Below are 16,740 nucleotides of genomic sequence, written 5' to 3' on the forward strand. Positions count from 1 at the left end.
CCATTTTGAACACTTTCACGAATGGAGTTGAAGCGACGCTTGATATGCCTGGTCTTCCTGTGAAACCTGGGCTCCTTCGCAAGGGCAATAGCTCCAGTGTTGTCACAGAAGAGAGTCATTGGGCCCGACGCATTGGGAATCACCCCTAGGTCGGTAATGAACTCCTTCATCCAGACTGCTTCCTGTGCTGCCTCCGAGGCTGCCATGTATTCCGCTTCACATGTAGATCCCGCCACGACGCTTTGCTTGCAACTGCACCAGCTTACTGCTCCTCTATTCAAAATATACACGTATCCGGTCTGTGACTTTGAGTCATCCGGATCTGTGTCGAAGCTAGCGTCGACGTAACCCTTTACGACGAGCTCTTCGTCACCTCCATAGACGAGAAACATATCCTTAGTCCTCTTCAGGTACTTCAGGATATTCTTGACCGCTGTCCAGTGTTCCTTGCCGGGATTACTTTGGTACCTTCCTACCAAACTTACGGCAAGGTTTACATCAGGTCTGGTACACAGCATGGCATACATAATAGACCCTATGGCCGAGGCATAGGGGATGACACTCATCTCTTCTATATCTTCTGCCGTGGTCGGGCATTGAGCCGTGCTCAATTGCACACCTTGCAATACAGGCAAGAACCCCTTCTTGGACTGATCCATACTGAACTTCTTCAATATCTTGTCAAGGTATGTACTCTGTGAAAGACCAATGAGGCGTCTTGATCTATCTCTATAGATCTTGATGCCTAATATATAAGCAGCTTCTCCAAGGTCCTTCATTGAAAAACATTTATTCAAATAGGCCTTTATACTTTCCAAGAATTCTATATCATTTCCCATCAATAATATGTCATCCACATATAATATGAGAAATGCTACAGAGCTCCCACTCACTTTCTTGTAAACACAGGCTTCTCCATAAGTCTGTGTAAACCCAAACGCTTTGATCATCTCATCAAAGCGAACGTTCCAACTCCGAGATGCTTGCACCAGCCCATAGATTGAGCGCTGGAGCTTGCATACTTTGTTAGCATTCTTAGGATCGACAAAACCTTCCGGCTGCATCATATACAACTCTTCCTTAAGGAAGCCGTTAAGGAATGCCGTTTTGACGTCCATCTGCCATATCTCATAATCATAGTATGCGGCAATTGCTAACATGATTCGGACGGACTTCAGCTTCGCTACGGGTGAGAAAGTCTCATCGTAGTCAACCCCTTGAACTTGTCGATAACCCTTAGCGACAAGTCGAGCTTTGTAGATGGTCACATTACCATCTGCGTCCGTCTTCTTCTTAAAGATCCATTTGTTTTCTATGGCTCGCCGCTCATCGGGCAAGTCAGTCAAAGTCCATACTTTGTTTTCATACATGGATTCTATCTCGGATTTCATGGCTTCTAGCCATTTGTCGGAATCCGGGCCCGCCATCGCTTCTTCATAGTTCGAAGGTTCACCGTTGTCTAACAACATGATTTCCAGGACAGGGTTGCCGTACCACTCTGGTGCGGAACGTGTCCTTGTGGACCTACGAAGTTCAGTAACTTGATCTGAAGCTTCATGATCATCATCATTAACTTCCTCCCCAGTCGGTGTAGGCACCACAGGAACATTTTCCCGCGCTGCGCTACTTTCCGGTTCGGAAGGGGTGACTATCACCTCATCAAGTTCCACTTTCCTCCCACTCAATTCTTTCGAGAGAAACTCCTTCTCTAGAAAGGACCCGTTCTTGGCAACGAAGATCTTGCCTTCGGATCTGAGGTAGAAGGTATACCCAATAGTTTCCTTAGGGTATCCTATGAAGACGCATTTTTCCGATTTGGGTTCGAGCTTTTCAGGTTGAAGTTTCTTGACATAAGCATCGCATCCCCAAACTTTTAGAAACGACAGCTTAGGTTTCTTCCCAAACCATAATTCATACGGTGTCGTCTCAACGGATTTAGACGGTGCCCTATTTAAAGTGAATGCGGCAGTCTCTAAAGCATAACCCCAAAATGAGAGCGGTAAATCGGTAAGAGACATCATAGATCGCACCATATCCAATAGAGTGCGATTACGACGTTCGGACACACCATTTCTCTGAGGTGTTCCAGGCGGCGTGAGTTGTGAAACTATTCCACATTTCCTTAAGTGTGTACCAAATTCGTGACTTAAATATTCTCCACCACGATCTGATCGTAAGAATTTTATTTTCCTGTCACGTTGATTCTCGACTTCACTCTGAAATTCCTTGAACTTTTCAAAGGTTTCAGACTTGTGTTTCATTAGGTAGACATACCCATATCTACTTAAATCATCAGTGAGAGTGAGAACATAACGATATCCTCCGCGAGCCTCAACACTCATTGGACCGCACACATCGGTATGTATGATTTCCAATAAGTTGGTTGCTCGCTCCATTGTTCCGGAGAACGGAGTCTTGGTCATCTTACCCATGAGGCATGGTTCGCACGTGTCAAATGATTCGTAATCAAGAGACTCCAAAAGTCCATCTGCATGGAGCTTCTTCATGCGCTTGACACCAATGTGACCAAGGCGGCAGTGCCACAAGTATGTGGGACTATCGTTATCAACTTTACATCTTTTGGTATTCACACTATGAACATGTGTAGCATCACGTTCGAGATTCATCAAGAATAAACCATTGACCAGCGGGGCATGACCATAAAACATATCTCTCAAATAAATAGAACAACCATTATTCTCAGATTTAAATGAGTAGCCATCTCGAATTAAACGAGATCCAGATACAATGTTCATGCTCAAAGCTGGCACTAAATAACAATTATTGAGGTTTATAACTAATCCCGTGGGTAGATGCAGAGGTAGCGTGCCGACGGCGATCACATCGACCTTGGAACCATTCCCGACGCGCATCGTCACCTCGTCTTTTGCCAGTCTCCGTTTATTCCGTAGTTCCTGATTTGAGTTACAAATATGAGCAACCGCACCGGTATCAAATACCCAGGAGCTACTGCGAGTACTGGTAAGGTACACATCAATTACTTGTATATCACATATACCTTGGGTGTTGCCGGCCTTCTTCTTGTCCGCTAAATATTTGGGGCAGTTCCGCTTCCAGTGACCACTTCCCTTGCAATAAAAGCACTCAGTCTCGGGCTTGGGTCCATTCTTTGACTTCTTCCCGGTAACTGGCTTACCGGGCGCGGCAACTCCCTTGCCGTCCTTCTTGAAGTTCTTCTTACCCTTGCCCTTCTTGAACTTAGTGGTTTTATTCACCATCAACACTTGATGTTCTTTTCTGATCTCTACCTCAGCTGATTTCAGCATTGAATACACCTCGGGAATGGTCTTTTCCATCCCCTGCATATTGTAGTTCATCACAAAGCTCTTGTAGCTTGGTGGAAGCGACTGGAGGATTCTGTCAATGACCGCGTCATCCGGGAGATTAACTCCCAGCTGAGACAAGCGGTTGTGCAACCCAGACATTCTGAGTATGTGCTCACTAACAGAACTGTTCTCCTCCATTTTACAGCTGAAGAACTTGTCGGAGACATCATATCTCTCGACCCGGGCATGAGCTTGAAAAACCAGTTTCAGCTCCTCGAACATCTCATATGCTCCATGTTTCTCAAAACGCTTTTGGAGACCCGGTTCTAAGCTGTAAAGCATGCCGCACTGAACGAGGGAGTAATCATCAGCACGCTGCTGCCAAGCGTTCATAACGTCTTGGTTCTCAGGGATTGGTGCTTCACCTAGCGGTGCTTCTAAGACATAATCTTTCTTGGCTGCTATGAGGATGATCCTCAGGTTCCGGACCCAGTCCGTATAGTTGCTGCCATCATCTTTCAGCTTGGTTTTCTCTAGGAACGCGTTGAAATTGAGGACAACGTGGGCCATTTGATCTACAATACATAGTGTAAAGATTTAGACTAAGTTCATGATAATTAAGTTCATATAATCAAATTATTTAATGAACTCCCACTCAGATAGACATCCCTCTAGTTATCTAAGTGAAACATGATCCGAACTCAACTAGGCCGTGTCCGATCATCACGTGAGACGGACTAGTCAAGATCGGTGAACATCTCCATGTTGATCGTATCTTCTATACGACTCATGCTCGACCTTTCGGTCCTCCGTGTTCCGAGGCCATGTCTGTACATGCTAGGCTCGTCAAGTCAACCTAAGTGTATTGCGTGTGTTCCGAGGCCATGTCTGTACATGCTAGGCTCGTCAACACCCGTTGTATGCGAACGTAAGAATCTATCACACCCGATCATCACGTGGTGCTTCGAAACGACGAACCTTCGCAACGGTGCACAGTTAGGGTGAACACTTTCTTGAAATTATTATAAGGGATCATCCTACTTGCTACCGTCGTTCTAAGCAAATAAGATGCAAAAACATGATAAACATCACATGCAATCGAATAGTGACATGATATGGCCAATATCATCATGCTCCTTTGATCTCCATCTTCGGGGCACCATGATCATCTTCGTCACCGGCATGACACCATGATCTCCATCATCATGATCTCCATCATTGTGTCTTCATGAAGTTGTCACGCCAACGATTACTTCTACTTCTATGGCTAACCGTTTAGCAACAAAGTAAAGTAAATTACATGGCGTTATTCAATGACACGCAGGTCATGCAAAATAATAAAGACAACTCCTATGGCTCCTGCCGGTTGTCATACTCATCGACATGCAAGTCGTGATTCCTATTACAAGAATATGATCAATCTCATACATCACATATATCATTCATCACATCTTCTGGCCATATCATATCACATATATCACTTGCTGCAAAAACAAGTTAGACGTCCTCTAATTGTTGTTGCAAGTTTTTTACGTGGTTTGTAGGTTTCTAGCAAGAACGATTTCTTACCTACGTATGACCACAACGTGATTTGCCAATTTCTATTTACCCTTCATAAGGACCCTTTTCATCGAATCCGTTCCGACTAAAGTAGGAGAGACAGACACCCGCTAGCCACCTTATGCAACTAGTGCATGTCAGTCGGTGGAACCTGTCTCACGTAAGCGTACGTGTAAGGTCGGTCCGGGCCGCTTCATCCTACAATGCCGCCGAAACAAGAAACGACTAGTAGCGGCAAGAAGAATTGGCAACATCAACGCCCACAACTTCTTTGTGTTCTACTCGTGCATAGTAACTACGCATAGGCCTGGCTCATGATGCCACTGTTGGGAATCGTAGCATAATTTAAAATTTTCCTACGCTCACCAAGATGCATCTATGGAGTCTACTAGCAACGAGGGGAAAGGAGTGGATCTACATACCCTTGTAGATCGCGAGCGGAAGCGTTCCAATGAACGTGGATGACGGAGTCGTACTCGCCGTGATCCAAATCACCGATGACCGAGTGCCGAACGGACGGCACCTCCGCGTTCAACACACGTACGGTGCAGCGACGTCTCCTCCTTTCTTGATCCAGCAAGGGGGGAGGAGAGGTTGATGGAGATCCAACAGCACGACGGCGTGGTGGTGGATGTAGCGGCTCTCCGGCAGGGCTTCGCCGAGCTTCTGCGCGCGAGAGAGAGGTGTTGCAGGGGAGGAGGGAGGCGCCAAAGGCTGTAGTGTGCTGCCCTCCCTCCCCCCCTTTATATAGGCCCCCAAGGGGGGGTGCGCAGCCCTTGGAGATGGGATCTCCAAGGGGGGGCGGCGGCCAAGGGGGAAGGGGTTGCCTTGCCCCCAAGGCAAGGGGAAACTCCCCCCCCTAGGGTTCCCAACCCTAGGCGCATGGGGGGGAGGCCCAAAGTGGCGCCCCAGCCCATTAGGGGCTGGTTCCCCTCCACTTTCAGCCCACGGGGCCCTCCGGGACAGGTGGCCCCACCCGGTGGACCCCCGGGACCCTTCCGGTGGTCCCGGTACAATACCGATAACCCCCGAAACTTTCCCGGTGGCCAAAACTGGACTTCCTATATATAATTCTTCACCTCCGGACCATTCCGGAACCTCTCGTGACGTCCGGGATCTCATCCGGGACTCCGAACAACTTTCGGGTTTCCGCATACATATATCTCTACAACCCTAGCGTCACCGGACCTTAAGTGTGTAGACCCTACGGGTTCGGGAGACATGCAGACATGACCGAGACGCCTCTCCGGTCAATAACCAACAGCGGGATCTGGATACCCATGTTGGCTCCCACATGTTCCACGATGATATCATCGGGTGAACCACGGTGTCGAGGATTCAATCAATCCGTATGCAATTCCCTTTGTCAATCGGTATGTTACTTGCCCGAGATTCGATCGTCGGTATCCCAATACCTTGTTCAATCTCGTTACCGGCAAGTCTCTTTACTCGTACCGCAATGCATGATCCCGTGACTAACGCCTTAGTCACATTGAGCTCATTATGATGATGCATTACCGAGTGGGCCCAGAGATACCTCTCCGTTTACACGGAGTGACAAATCCCAGTCTCGATCCGTGCCAACCCAACAGACACTTTCGGAGATACCCGTAATGCACCTTTATAGTCACCCAGTTACGTTGTGACGTTTGGCACACCCAAAGCACTCCTACGGTATCCGGGAGTTGCACGATCTCATGGTCTAAGGAAAAGATACTTGACATTGGAAAAGCTCTAGCAAACGAAACTACACGATCTTTTATGCTATGCTTAAGTTGGGTCTTGTCCATCACATCATTCTCCTAATGATGTGATCCCGTTATCAATGACATCCTATGTCCATAGTCAGGAAACCATGACTATCTGTTGATCAACGAGCTAGTCAACTAGAGGCTTACTAGGGACAGGTTGTGGTCTATGTATTCACACATGTATTACGATTTCCGGACAATACAATTATAGCATGAATAATAGACTATTATCATGAACACAGAAATATAATAATAACCATTTATTATTGCCTCTAGGGCATATTTCCAACACAAATAACAAAGAGTCTCTTGTGTCCCCAACACACCCAATACAATGGTAAATTGTATTGGTGCACTAGTGAAGGAAATATGCCCTAGAGGCAATAATAAAGTATTATATATTTCCTTATATCATGATAAATGTTTATTATTCATGCTAGAATTGTATTAATCGGAAACATAATACATGTGTGAATACATAGACAAACAGAGTGTCACTAGTATGCCTCTACTTGACTAGCTCGTTAATCAAAGATGGTTATGTTTCCTAGCCATAGACATGAGTTGTCATTTGATTAACGGGATCACCTCATTAGGAGAATGACGTGATTGACTTGACCCATTACGTTAGCTTAGCACCCGATCGTTTAGTATCTTGCTATTGCTTTCTTCATGACTTATACATGTTCCTATGACTATGAGATTATGCAACTCCCGTTTACCGGAGGAACACATTGTGTGCTACCAAACGTCACAACGTAACTGGGTGATTATAAAGGTGCTCTATAGGTGTCTCCGAAGGTACTTGTTGGGTTGGCGTATTTCGAGATTAGGATTTGTCACTCCGATTGTCGGAGAGGTATCTCTGGGCCCACTCGGTAATGCACATCACTATAAGCCTTGCAAGCATTGTAACCAATGAGTTAGTTGTGGGATGATGTATTACGGAACGAGTAAAGAGACTTGCCGGTAACGAGATTGAACTAGGTATTGAGATACCGACGATCGAATCTCGGGCAAGTAACATACCGATGACAAAGGGAACAACGTATGTTGTTATGCGGTCTGACCGATAAAGATGTTCGTAGAATATGTGGGAGCCAATATGGGCATCCAGGTACTGCTATTGGTTATTGACCGAAGAGGTGTCTCGGTCATGTCTACATAGTTCTCGAACCCAAAGGGTCCGCACGCTTAAAGTTACGATGGCAGTTATATTATGAGTTTATATGTTTTGATGTACCGAAGGTTATTCGGAGTCCCGGATGTGATCACGGACATGACGAGGAGTCTCGAAATGGTCGAGACATAGAAATTGATATATTGGACGACTATATTCGGACACCGGAAGTGTTCCGGAGAAGTTTCAGATTAAACCGGAGTGCCGGAGGGTTACCGGAACCCCCCCGGGGAAGTATTGGGCCTTAGTGGGCCTTGAGGGGAGAGAGAGGGCAGCAGCCAGGAGGTGGTGCGCCCCCTCCCAGGAGGAGTCCTAGTTGGACTAGGAGAGGGGGGCGCAGCCCCCTTTCCCTCTCCCTCTCCCTCTCTTTCCTTCCCCCCCTCTTTTCCTAGTAGGACTAGGAAAGGGGAGTCCTACTCCTACTAGGAGGAGGACTCCCCCTCTCTCCTTGGCGCGCCTAGGGCAGCCGGCCTCCCCCTTGCTCCTTTATATACGGGGGCAGGGGGCACCTCTATACACACTTGAGATACGATATTTTAGCCTTGTGCGGTGCCCCCCTCCACCATATTACACCTCGATAATACCGTCGCGGAGCTTAGGCGAAGCCCTGCATCGGTGGAACATCATCATCGTCACCACGCCGTCGTGCTGACGAAACTCTCCCTCAACACTCGGCTGGATCAGAGTTCGAGGGACGTCATCGAGCTTAACGTGTGTAGAACTTGGAGGTGCCGTACGTTCGGTACTTGATCGGTCGGATCGTGAGGACGTACGACTACATCAACCGCGTTGTGATAACGCTTCCGCTGTCGGTCTACGAGGGTACATGGACAACACTCTCCCCTCTTGTTGCTATGCATCACCATGATCTTGCGTGTGCGTAGGAATTTTTTTGAAATTACTACGTTCCCCAACAGTGGCATCCGAGCCTGGTTTTATGCGTTGATGTTATATGCACGAGTAGAACACAAGTGAGTTGTGGGCGATATAAGTCATACTGCTTACCAGCATGTCATATTTTGGTTTGGCGGTATTGTGAGATGAAGCGGCCCGGACCGACATTACGCGTACGCTTACGCGAGACTGGTTTCACCGTTGCGAGCACTCGTTGCTTAAAGGTGACCGGCGGGTTTCTGTCTCTCTCACTTTAGTTGAACCGAGTGTGGCTACGCCCGGTCCTCGCGAAGGTTAAAACAGCACCAACTTGACAAACTATCGTTGTGGTTTTGATGCGTAGGTAAGAACGGTTCTTGCTAAGCCCGTAGCAGCCACGTAAAACTTGCAACAACAAAGTAGAGGACGTCTAACTTGTTTTTGCAGGGCATGTTGTGATGTGATATGGTCAAGACATGATGTGATATAATTTGTTGTATGAGATGATCATGTTTTGTAACCGAGTTATCGGCAACTGGCAGGAGCCATATGGTTGTCGCTTTATTGTATGAGATGCAATCGCCATGTAATAGTTTTACTTTATCACTAAGCGGTAGCGATAGTCGTAAAAGCAATAAGTTGGCGAGACGACAACGATACTACGATGGAGATCAAGGTGTCGCGCCGGTGACGATGGTGATCATGACGGTGCTTCGGAGATGGAGATCACGAGCACGGTGCTTCGGAGATGGAGATCACAAGCACAAGATGATGATGGCCATATCATATCACTTATATTGATTGCATGTGATGTTAATCCTTTATGCATCTTATCTTGCTTTGATTGACGGTAGCATTATAAGATGATCTCTCACTAAAATTTCAAGATAAAAGTGTTCTCCCTGAGTATGCACCGTTGCGAAAGTTCTTCGTGCTGAGACACCACGTGTTAATCGGGTGTGATAGGCTCTACGTTCAAATACAACGGGTGCAAAACAGTTGCACACGCGGAATACTCAGGTTAAACTTGACGAGCCTAGCATATACAGATATGGCCTCGGAACACAGAGACCGAAAGGTCGAGCGTGAATCATATAGTAGATATGATCAACATAGTGATGTTCACCATTGAAACTACTCCATCTCACGTGATGATCGGACATGGTTTAGTTGATTTGGATCACGTAATCACTTAGATGATTAGAGGGATGTCTATCTAAGTGGGAGTTCTTAAGTAATATGATTAATTGAACTTAAATTTATCATGAACTTAGTCCTGATAGTATTTTGCAAATTATGTTGTAGATCAATAGCTCGCGTTGTTGCTTCCCTGTGTTTATTTTTGATATGTTCCTAGAGAAAATTATGTTGAAAGATGTTAGTAGCAAAGATGCGGATTGGATCCGTGATCTGAGGATTATCCTCATTGCTGCACAGAAGAATTATGTCCTTGATGCACCGCTAGGTGACAGACCTATTGCAGGAGCAGATGCAGACGTTATGAACGTTTGGCTAGCTCAATATGATGACTACTTGATAGTTTAGTGCACCATGCTTAAACGGCTTAGAATCGGGACTTCAAAGACGTTTTGAACGTCATGGACCATATGAGATGTTCCAGGAGTTGAAGTTAATATTTCAAGCAAATACCCGAGTTGAGAGATATGAAGTCTCCAACAAGTTCTATAGCTAAAAGATGGAGGAGAATCGCTCAACTAGTGAGCATGTGCTCAGATTGTCTGGGTACTACAATCGCTTGAATCAAGTGGGAGTTAATCTTCCAGATAAAATAGTGATTGACAGAATTCTCTAGTCACCATCACCAAGTTAGTAGAACTTCGTGATGAACTATAGTATGCAAGGGATGACGAAAGTAATTCCCGAGCTCTTCGTGATGCTGAAATCGACGAAGGTAGAAATCAAGAAAAACATCAAGTGTTGATGGTTGACGAGACCACTAGTTTCAAGAAAAGGGCAAAGGGAAGAAGGGGAACTTCAAAAAGAACGGCAAGCAAGTTGCTACTCAAGTGAAGAAGCCCAAGTCTGTACCTAAGCCTGAGACTAAGTGCTTCTACTGCAAAGGGACTGGTCACTGGAAGCGGAACTGCCCCAAGTATTTGGTGGATAAGAAGGATGGCAAAGTGAACAAAGGTATATTGGATATACATGTTATTGATGTGTACTTTACTAGTGTTTATAGCAACCCCTCAGTATTTGATACTGGTTCAGTTGCTAAGAGTAGTAACTCGAAACGGGAGTTGCAGAATAAACAGAGACTAGTAAAAGGCGAGGTGACGATGTGTGTTGGAAGTAGTTCCAAGATTGATATGATCATCATCGCACACTCCCTATACTTTCGGGATTAGTGTTGAAACTAAATAAGTGTTATTTGGTGTTTGCGTTGAGCATGAATATGATTTGATCATGTTTATTGCAATACGGTTATTCATTTAAGTTAGAGAACAATTGTTGTTCTGTTTACATGAATAAAAACCTTCTATGGTCATACACACCAACGAAAATGGTTTGTTGGATCTCGATCGTAGTGATACACATAATCATAATATTGAAGCCAAAAGATGCAAAGTTAATAATGATAGTGCAACTTATTTGTGGCACTGCCGTTTAGGTCATATTGGTGTAAAGCGCATGAAGAAACTCCATACTGATGGGATTTTGGAATCACTTGATTATGAATCACTTGATGCTTGCGAACCGTGCCTCATGGGCAAGATGACTAAAACGCCGTTCTCCGGAACTATGGAGAGAGCAACAGATTTGTTGGAAATCATACATACAGATGTATGTGGTCCGATGAATATTGAGGCTCGTAGCAGGTATCATTATTTTCTGACCTTCACAGATGATTTGAGCAGATATGGGTATATCTACTTAATGAAACAAAGTCTGAAACATTTGAAAAGTTCATATAATTTCAGAGTGAAGTGGAAAATCATCGTAACAAGAAAAATAAAGTTTCTACGATCTGATCGTAGAGAAGAGTATTTGAGTTACGAGTTTGGCCTTCAGTTAAAACAATGTGAAATAGTTTCACTACTCACGCCACCTGGAACACCACAGTGTAATGGTGTGTCCGAACGTCGTAATCGTACTTTATTAGATATGGTGCGATATATGATGTCTCTTACCGATCTACCACTATCGTTTTGGGGTTATGCATTAGAGACAGCTGCATTCACGTTAAATAGGGCACCATCTAAATCCGTTGAGACGACGCCTTATGAACTGAGGTTTGGCAAGAAACCAAAGTTGTCGTTTCTTAAAGTTTGGGGTTGCGATGCTTATGTGAAAAAGTTTCATCCTGATAAGCTCAAACCCAAATCGGAGAAATGTGTCTTCATAGGATACCCAAAGGAGACTGTTGGGTACACCTTCTATCATAGATCCGAAGGCAAGACATTCGTTGCTAAGAATGGATCCTTTCTAGAGAAGGAGTTTCTCTCGAAAGAAGTGAGTGGGAGGAAAGTAGAACTTGATGAGGTAACTGTACCTGCTCCCTTATTGGAAAGTAGTTCATCACAGAAATCTGTTCCTGTGACTCTACACCAATTAGTGAGGAAGTTAATGATGATGATCATGTAACTTCAGATCAAGTTACTACCAAACCTCGTAGGTAAACCAGAGTAAGATCCGCACCAGAGTGGTACGGTAATCCTGTTCTGGAGGTTATGTTACTAGACCATGATGAACCTACGAACTATGAAGAAGCGATGGTGAGCCCAGATTCCGCAAAATGGCTTGAGGCCATGAAATCTGAGATGAGATCCATGTATGAGAACAAAGTGTGGACTTTGGTTGACTTGCCCGATGATCGGCAAGCAATTGAGAATAAATGGATCTTCAAGAGGAAGACGGACGCTGATAGTAGTGTTACTATCTACAAAGCTAGAATTGTCGCAAAAAGGTTTTCGACAAGTTCAAGGTGTTGACTACGATGAGAGTTTCTCACTCGTATCTATGCTTAAGTCTGTCCGAATCATGTTAGCAATTGCCGCATTTTATGAAATCTGGCAAATGGATAAACAAAACTGCATTCCTTAATGGATTTATTAAAGAAGAGTTGTATATGATGCAACCAGAAGGTTTTGTCAATCCTAAAGGTGCTAACAAAATATGCAAGCTCCAGCGATCCATCTATGGACTGGTGCAAGCATCTCGGAGTTGGAATATACGCTTTGATAAGTTGATCAAAGGATATAGTTTTATACAGACTTGCGGTGAAGCCTGTATTTACAAGAAAGTGAGTGGGAGCACTACAGCATTTCTGATAAGTATATGTGAATGACATATTGTTGATCGGAAATAATGTAGAATTATTCTGCAAAGCATAAAGGAGTGTTTGAAAGGAGTTTTTCAAAGAAAGACCTCGGTGAAGCTGCTTACATATTGAGCATCAAGATCTATAGAGATAGATCAAGACGCTTGATAAGTTTTTCAATGAGTACATACCTTAACAAGATTTTGAAGTAGTTCAAAATAGAACAGTCAAAGAAAGAGTTCTTGCCTGTGTTACAAGGTGTGAAATTGAGTAAGACTCAAAGCCCGACCACGGCAAAAGATAGAAAGAGAATGAAAGTCATTCCCTATGCCTTGGCCATAGGTTCTATAAAGTATGCCATGCTGTGTACCAGATCTATTGTATACCCTACACTGATTTTGGCAAGGGAGTACAATAGTGATCTAGGAGTAGATCACTGGACAGCGGTCAAAATTATCCTTAGTGGAATAAGGATATGTTTCTCGATTATGGAAGTGACAAAAGGTTCGTCGTAAAGGGTTACGTCGATGCAAGTTTTGACACTAAATCTAGATGACTCTAAGTCTCGGTCTAGATACATATTGAAAGTGGGAGCAATTAGCTAGAATAGCTCCATGCAGAGCATTGTAGACATAGAAATTTGCAAAATACTTACGGATCTGAATGTGACAGACCCGTTGACTAAAATTATCTCACAAGCAAAACATGATCACACCTTAGTACTCTTTGGGTGTTAATCACATAGCGATGTGAACTAGATTATTGACTCTAGTAAACCCTTTGGGTGTTGGTCACATAGAGATGTGAACTATGGGTGTTAATCACATGGTGATGTGAATTATTGATGTTAAATCACATGGCGATGTGAACTAGATTATTGACTCTAGTGCAAGTGGGAGACTGAAGGAAATATGCCCTAGAGGCAATAATAAAGTATTATATATTTCCTTATATCATGATAAATGTTTATTATTCATGCTAGAATTGTATTAACCGGAAACATAATACATGTGTGAATACATAGACAAACAGAGTGTCACTAGTATGCCTCTACTTGACTAGCTCGTTAATCAAAGATGGTTATGTTTCCTAGCCATAGACATGAGTTGTCATTTGATTAACGGGATCACCTCATTAGGAGAATGACGTGATTGACTTGACCCATTCCGTTAGCTTAGCACCCGATCGTTTAGTATGTTGCTATTGCTTTCTTCATGACTTATACATGTTCCTATGACTATGAGATTATGCAACTCCCGTTTACCGGAGGAACACTTTGTGTGCTACCAAACGTCACAACGTAACTGGGTGATTATAAAGGTGCTCTACAGGTGTCTCCGAAGGTACTTGTTGGGTTGGCGTATTTCGAGATTAGGATTTGTCACTCCGATTGTCGGAGAGGTATCTCTGGGCCCACTCGGTAATGCACATCACTATAAGCCTTGCAAGCATTGTAACTAATGAGTTAGTTGCGGGATGATGTATTACGGAACGAGTAAAGAGACTTGCCGGTAACGAGATTGAACTAGGTATTGAGATACCGACGATCGAATCTCGGGCAAGTAACATACCGATGACAAAGGGAACAACGTATGTTGTTATGCGGTCTGACCGATAAAGATCTTCGTAGAATATGTGGGAGCCAATATGGGCATCCAGGTCCCGCTATTGGTTATTGACCGGAGAGGTGTCTCGGTCATGTCTACATAGTTCTCGAACTCAAAGGGTCCGCACGCTGAAAGTTACGATGACAGTTATATTATGAGTTTATATGTTTTGATGTACCGAAGGTTATTCGGAGTCCCAGATGTGATCACGGACATGACGAGGAGTCTCGAAATGGTCGAGACATAAAAATTGATATATTGGACGACTATATTCGGACACCGGAAGTGTTCCGGAGAAGTTTCGGATTAAACCGGAGTGCCGGAGGGTTACCGGAACCCCCCCGGGGAAGTATTGGGCCTTAGTGGGCCTTGAGGGGAGAGAGAGGGCAGCAGCCAGGAGGTGGTCTGCCCCCTCCCAGGAGGAGTCCTAGTTGGACTAGGAGAGGGGGGCGCAGCCCCCTTTCCCTCTCCCTCTCCCTCTCTTTCCTTCCCCCCCTCTTTTCCTAGTAGGACTAGGAAAGGGGAGTCCTACTCCTACTAGGAGGAGGACTCCCCCTCTCTCCTTGGCGCGCCTAGGGTAGCCGGCCTCCCCCTTGCTCCTTTATATACGGGGGCAGGGGGCACCTCTATACACACTTGAGATACGATATTTTACCCGTGTGCGGTGCCCCCCTCCACCATATTACACCTCGATAATACCGTCGCGGAGCTTAGGCGAAGCCCTGCATCGGTGGAACATCATCATCGTCACCACGCTGTCGTGCTGACGAAACTCTCCCTCAACACTCGGCTGGATCGGAGTTCGAGGGACGTCATCGAGCTGAACGTGTGTAGAACTTGGAGGTGCCGTACGTTTGGTACTTGATCGGTCGGAATGTGAAGACGTACGACTACATCAACCGCGTTGTGATAACGCTTCCGCTGTCGGTCTACGAGCGTACGTGGACAACACTCTCCCCTCTCGTTGCTATGCATCACCATGATCTTGCGTGTGCGTAGGAATTTTTTTGAAAGTACTACGTTCCCCAACAACTAGTTCGGCGAAGAGATGGTGATACAAGTGCAATATGGATGGTAGATATAGGTTTTGTAATCTGAAATTATAAAAACAGCAAGGTAACAAGCGATAAAAGTGAGCACAAACGGTATTGCAATGCTAGGAAACAAGGCCTAGGGTTCATACTTTCACAAGTGCAAGTTCTCTCAACAATAATAACATAATTGGATCATATAACTATCCCTCAACATGCAACAAAGAGTCACTCCAAAGTCACTAATAGCGGAGAACAAATGAAGAGATTATGGTAGGGTACGAAACCACCTCAAAGTTATTCTTTCCGATCAATCCATTGGGCTATTCCTATAAGTGTCACAAACAGCCCTAGAGTTCATAGTAAAATAACACCTTAAGACACACATCAACCAAAACTCTAATGTCACCTAGATACTCCAATGTCACCTCAAGTATCCGTGGGTATGATTATACGATATGCATCACACAATCTCAGATTCATCTATTCAACCAACACATAGAACCTCGAAGAGTGCCCCAATGTTTCTACCGGAGAGTCAAGACGAAAACGTGTGCCAACCCCTATGCATAGGTTCATGGGCGGAACCCGCAAGTTGATCGATACATACATCAAGTGAATCAATAGAATAACCCATTGTCACCACGGTTATCCCACGCAAGACATACGTCAAGTGTTCTCAAATCATTAAAGACTCAATCTGATAAGATAACTTCAAAGGGAAAACTCAATCCATTACAAGAGAGTAGAGGGGGAGAAACATCGTAAGATCCAACTACAATAGCAAAGATCGCGATACATCAAGATCGTATCACCTCAAGAACACGAGAGAGAGAGAGAGAGAGAGAGAGAGAGAGAGAGAGAGATCAAACACATAGCTACTGGTACATACCCTCAGCCCCGAGGGTGAACTACTCCCTCCTCGTCATGGAGAGCGCCGGGATGATGAAGATGGCCACCGGTGAGGGATCCCCCCCCCCTCCGGCAGGGTGCCGGAACAGGGTCCCGATTGGTTTTTGGTGGCTACAGAGGCTTGCGGCGGCGGAACTCCCGATCTATTCTGTTCCCCAAAGGTTTTAGGGTATATTGGTATATATAGGAGGAATAAATACGGCAGGGGAGCCACGAGGGTGGAGGGCGCGCCCAGGGGGGTGGGCGCGCCCCCTGCCTCG

Source organism: Triticum aestivum, chromosome 3D (genome assembly GCF_018294505.1).
Source record: "Triticum aestivum cultivar Chinese Spring chromosome 3D, IWGSC CS RefSeq v2.1, whole genome shotgun sequence".
In the NCBI taxonomy this organism is placed as follows: Eukaryota; Viridiplantae; Streptophyta; class Magnoliopsida; order Poales; family Poaceae; genus Triticum; species Triticum aestivum.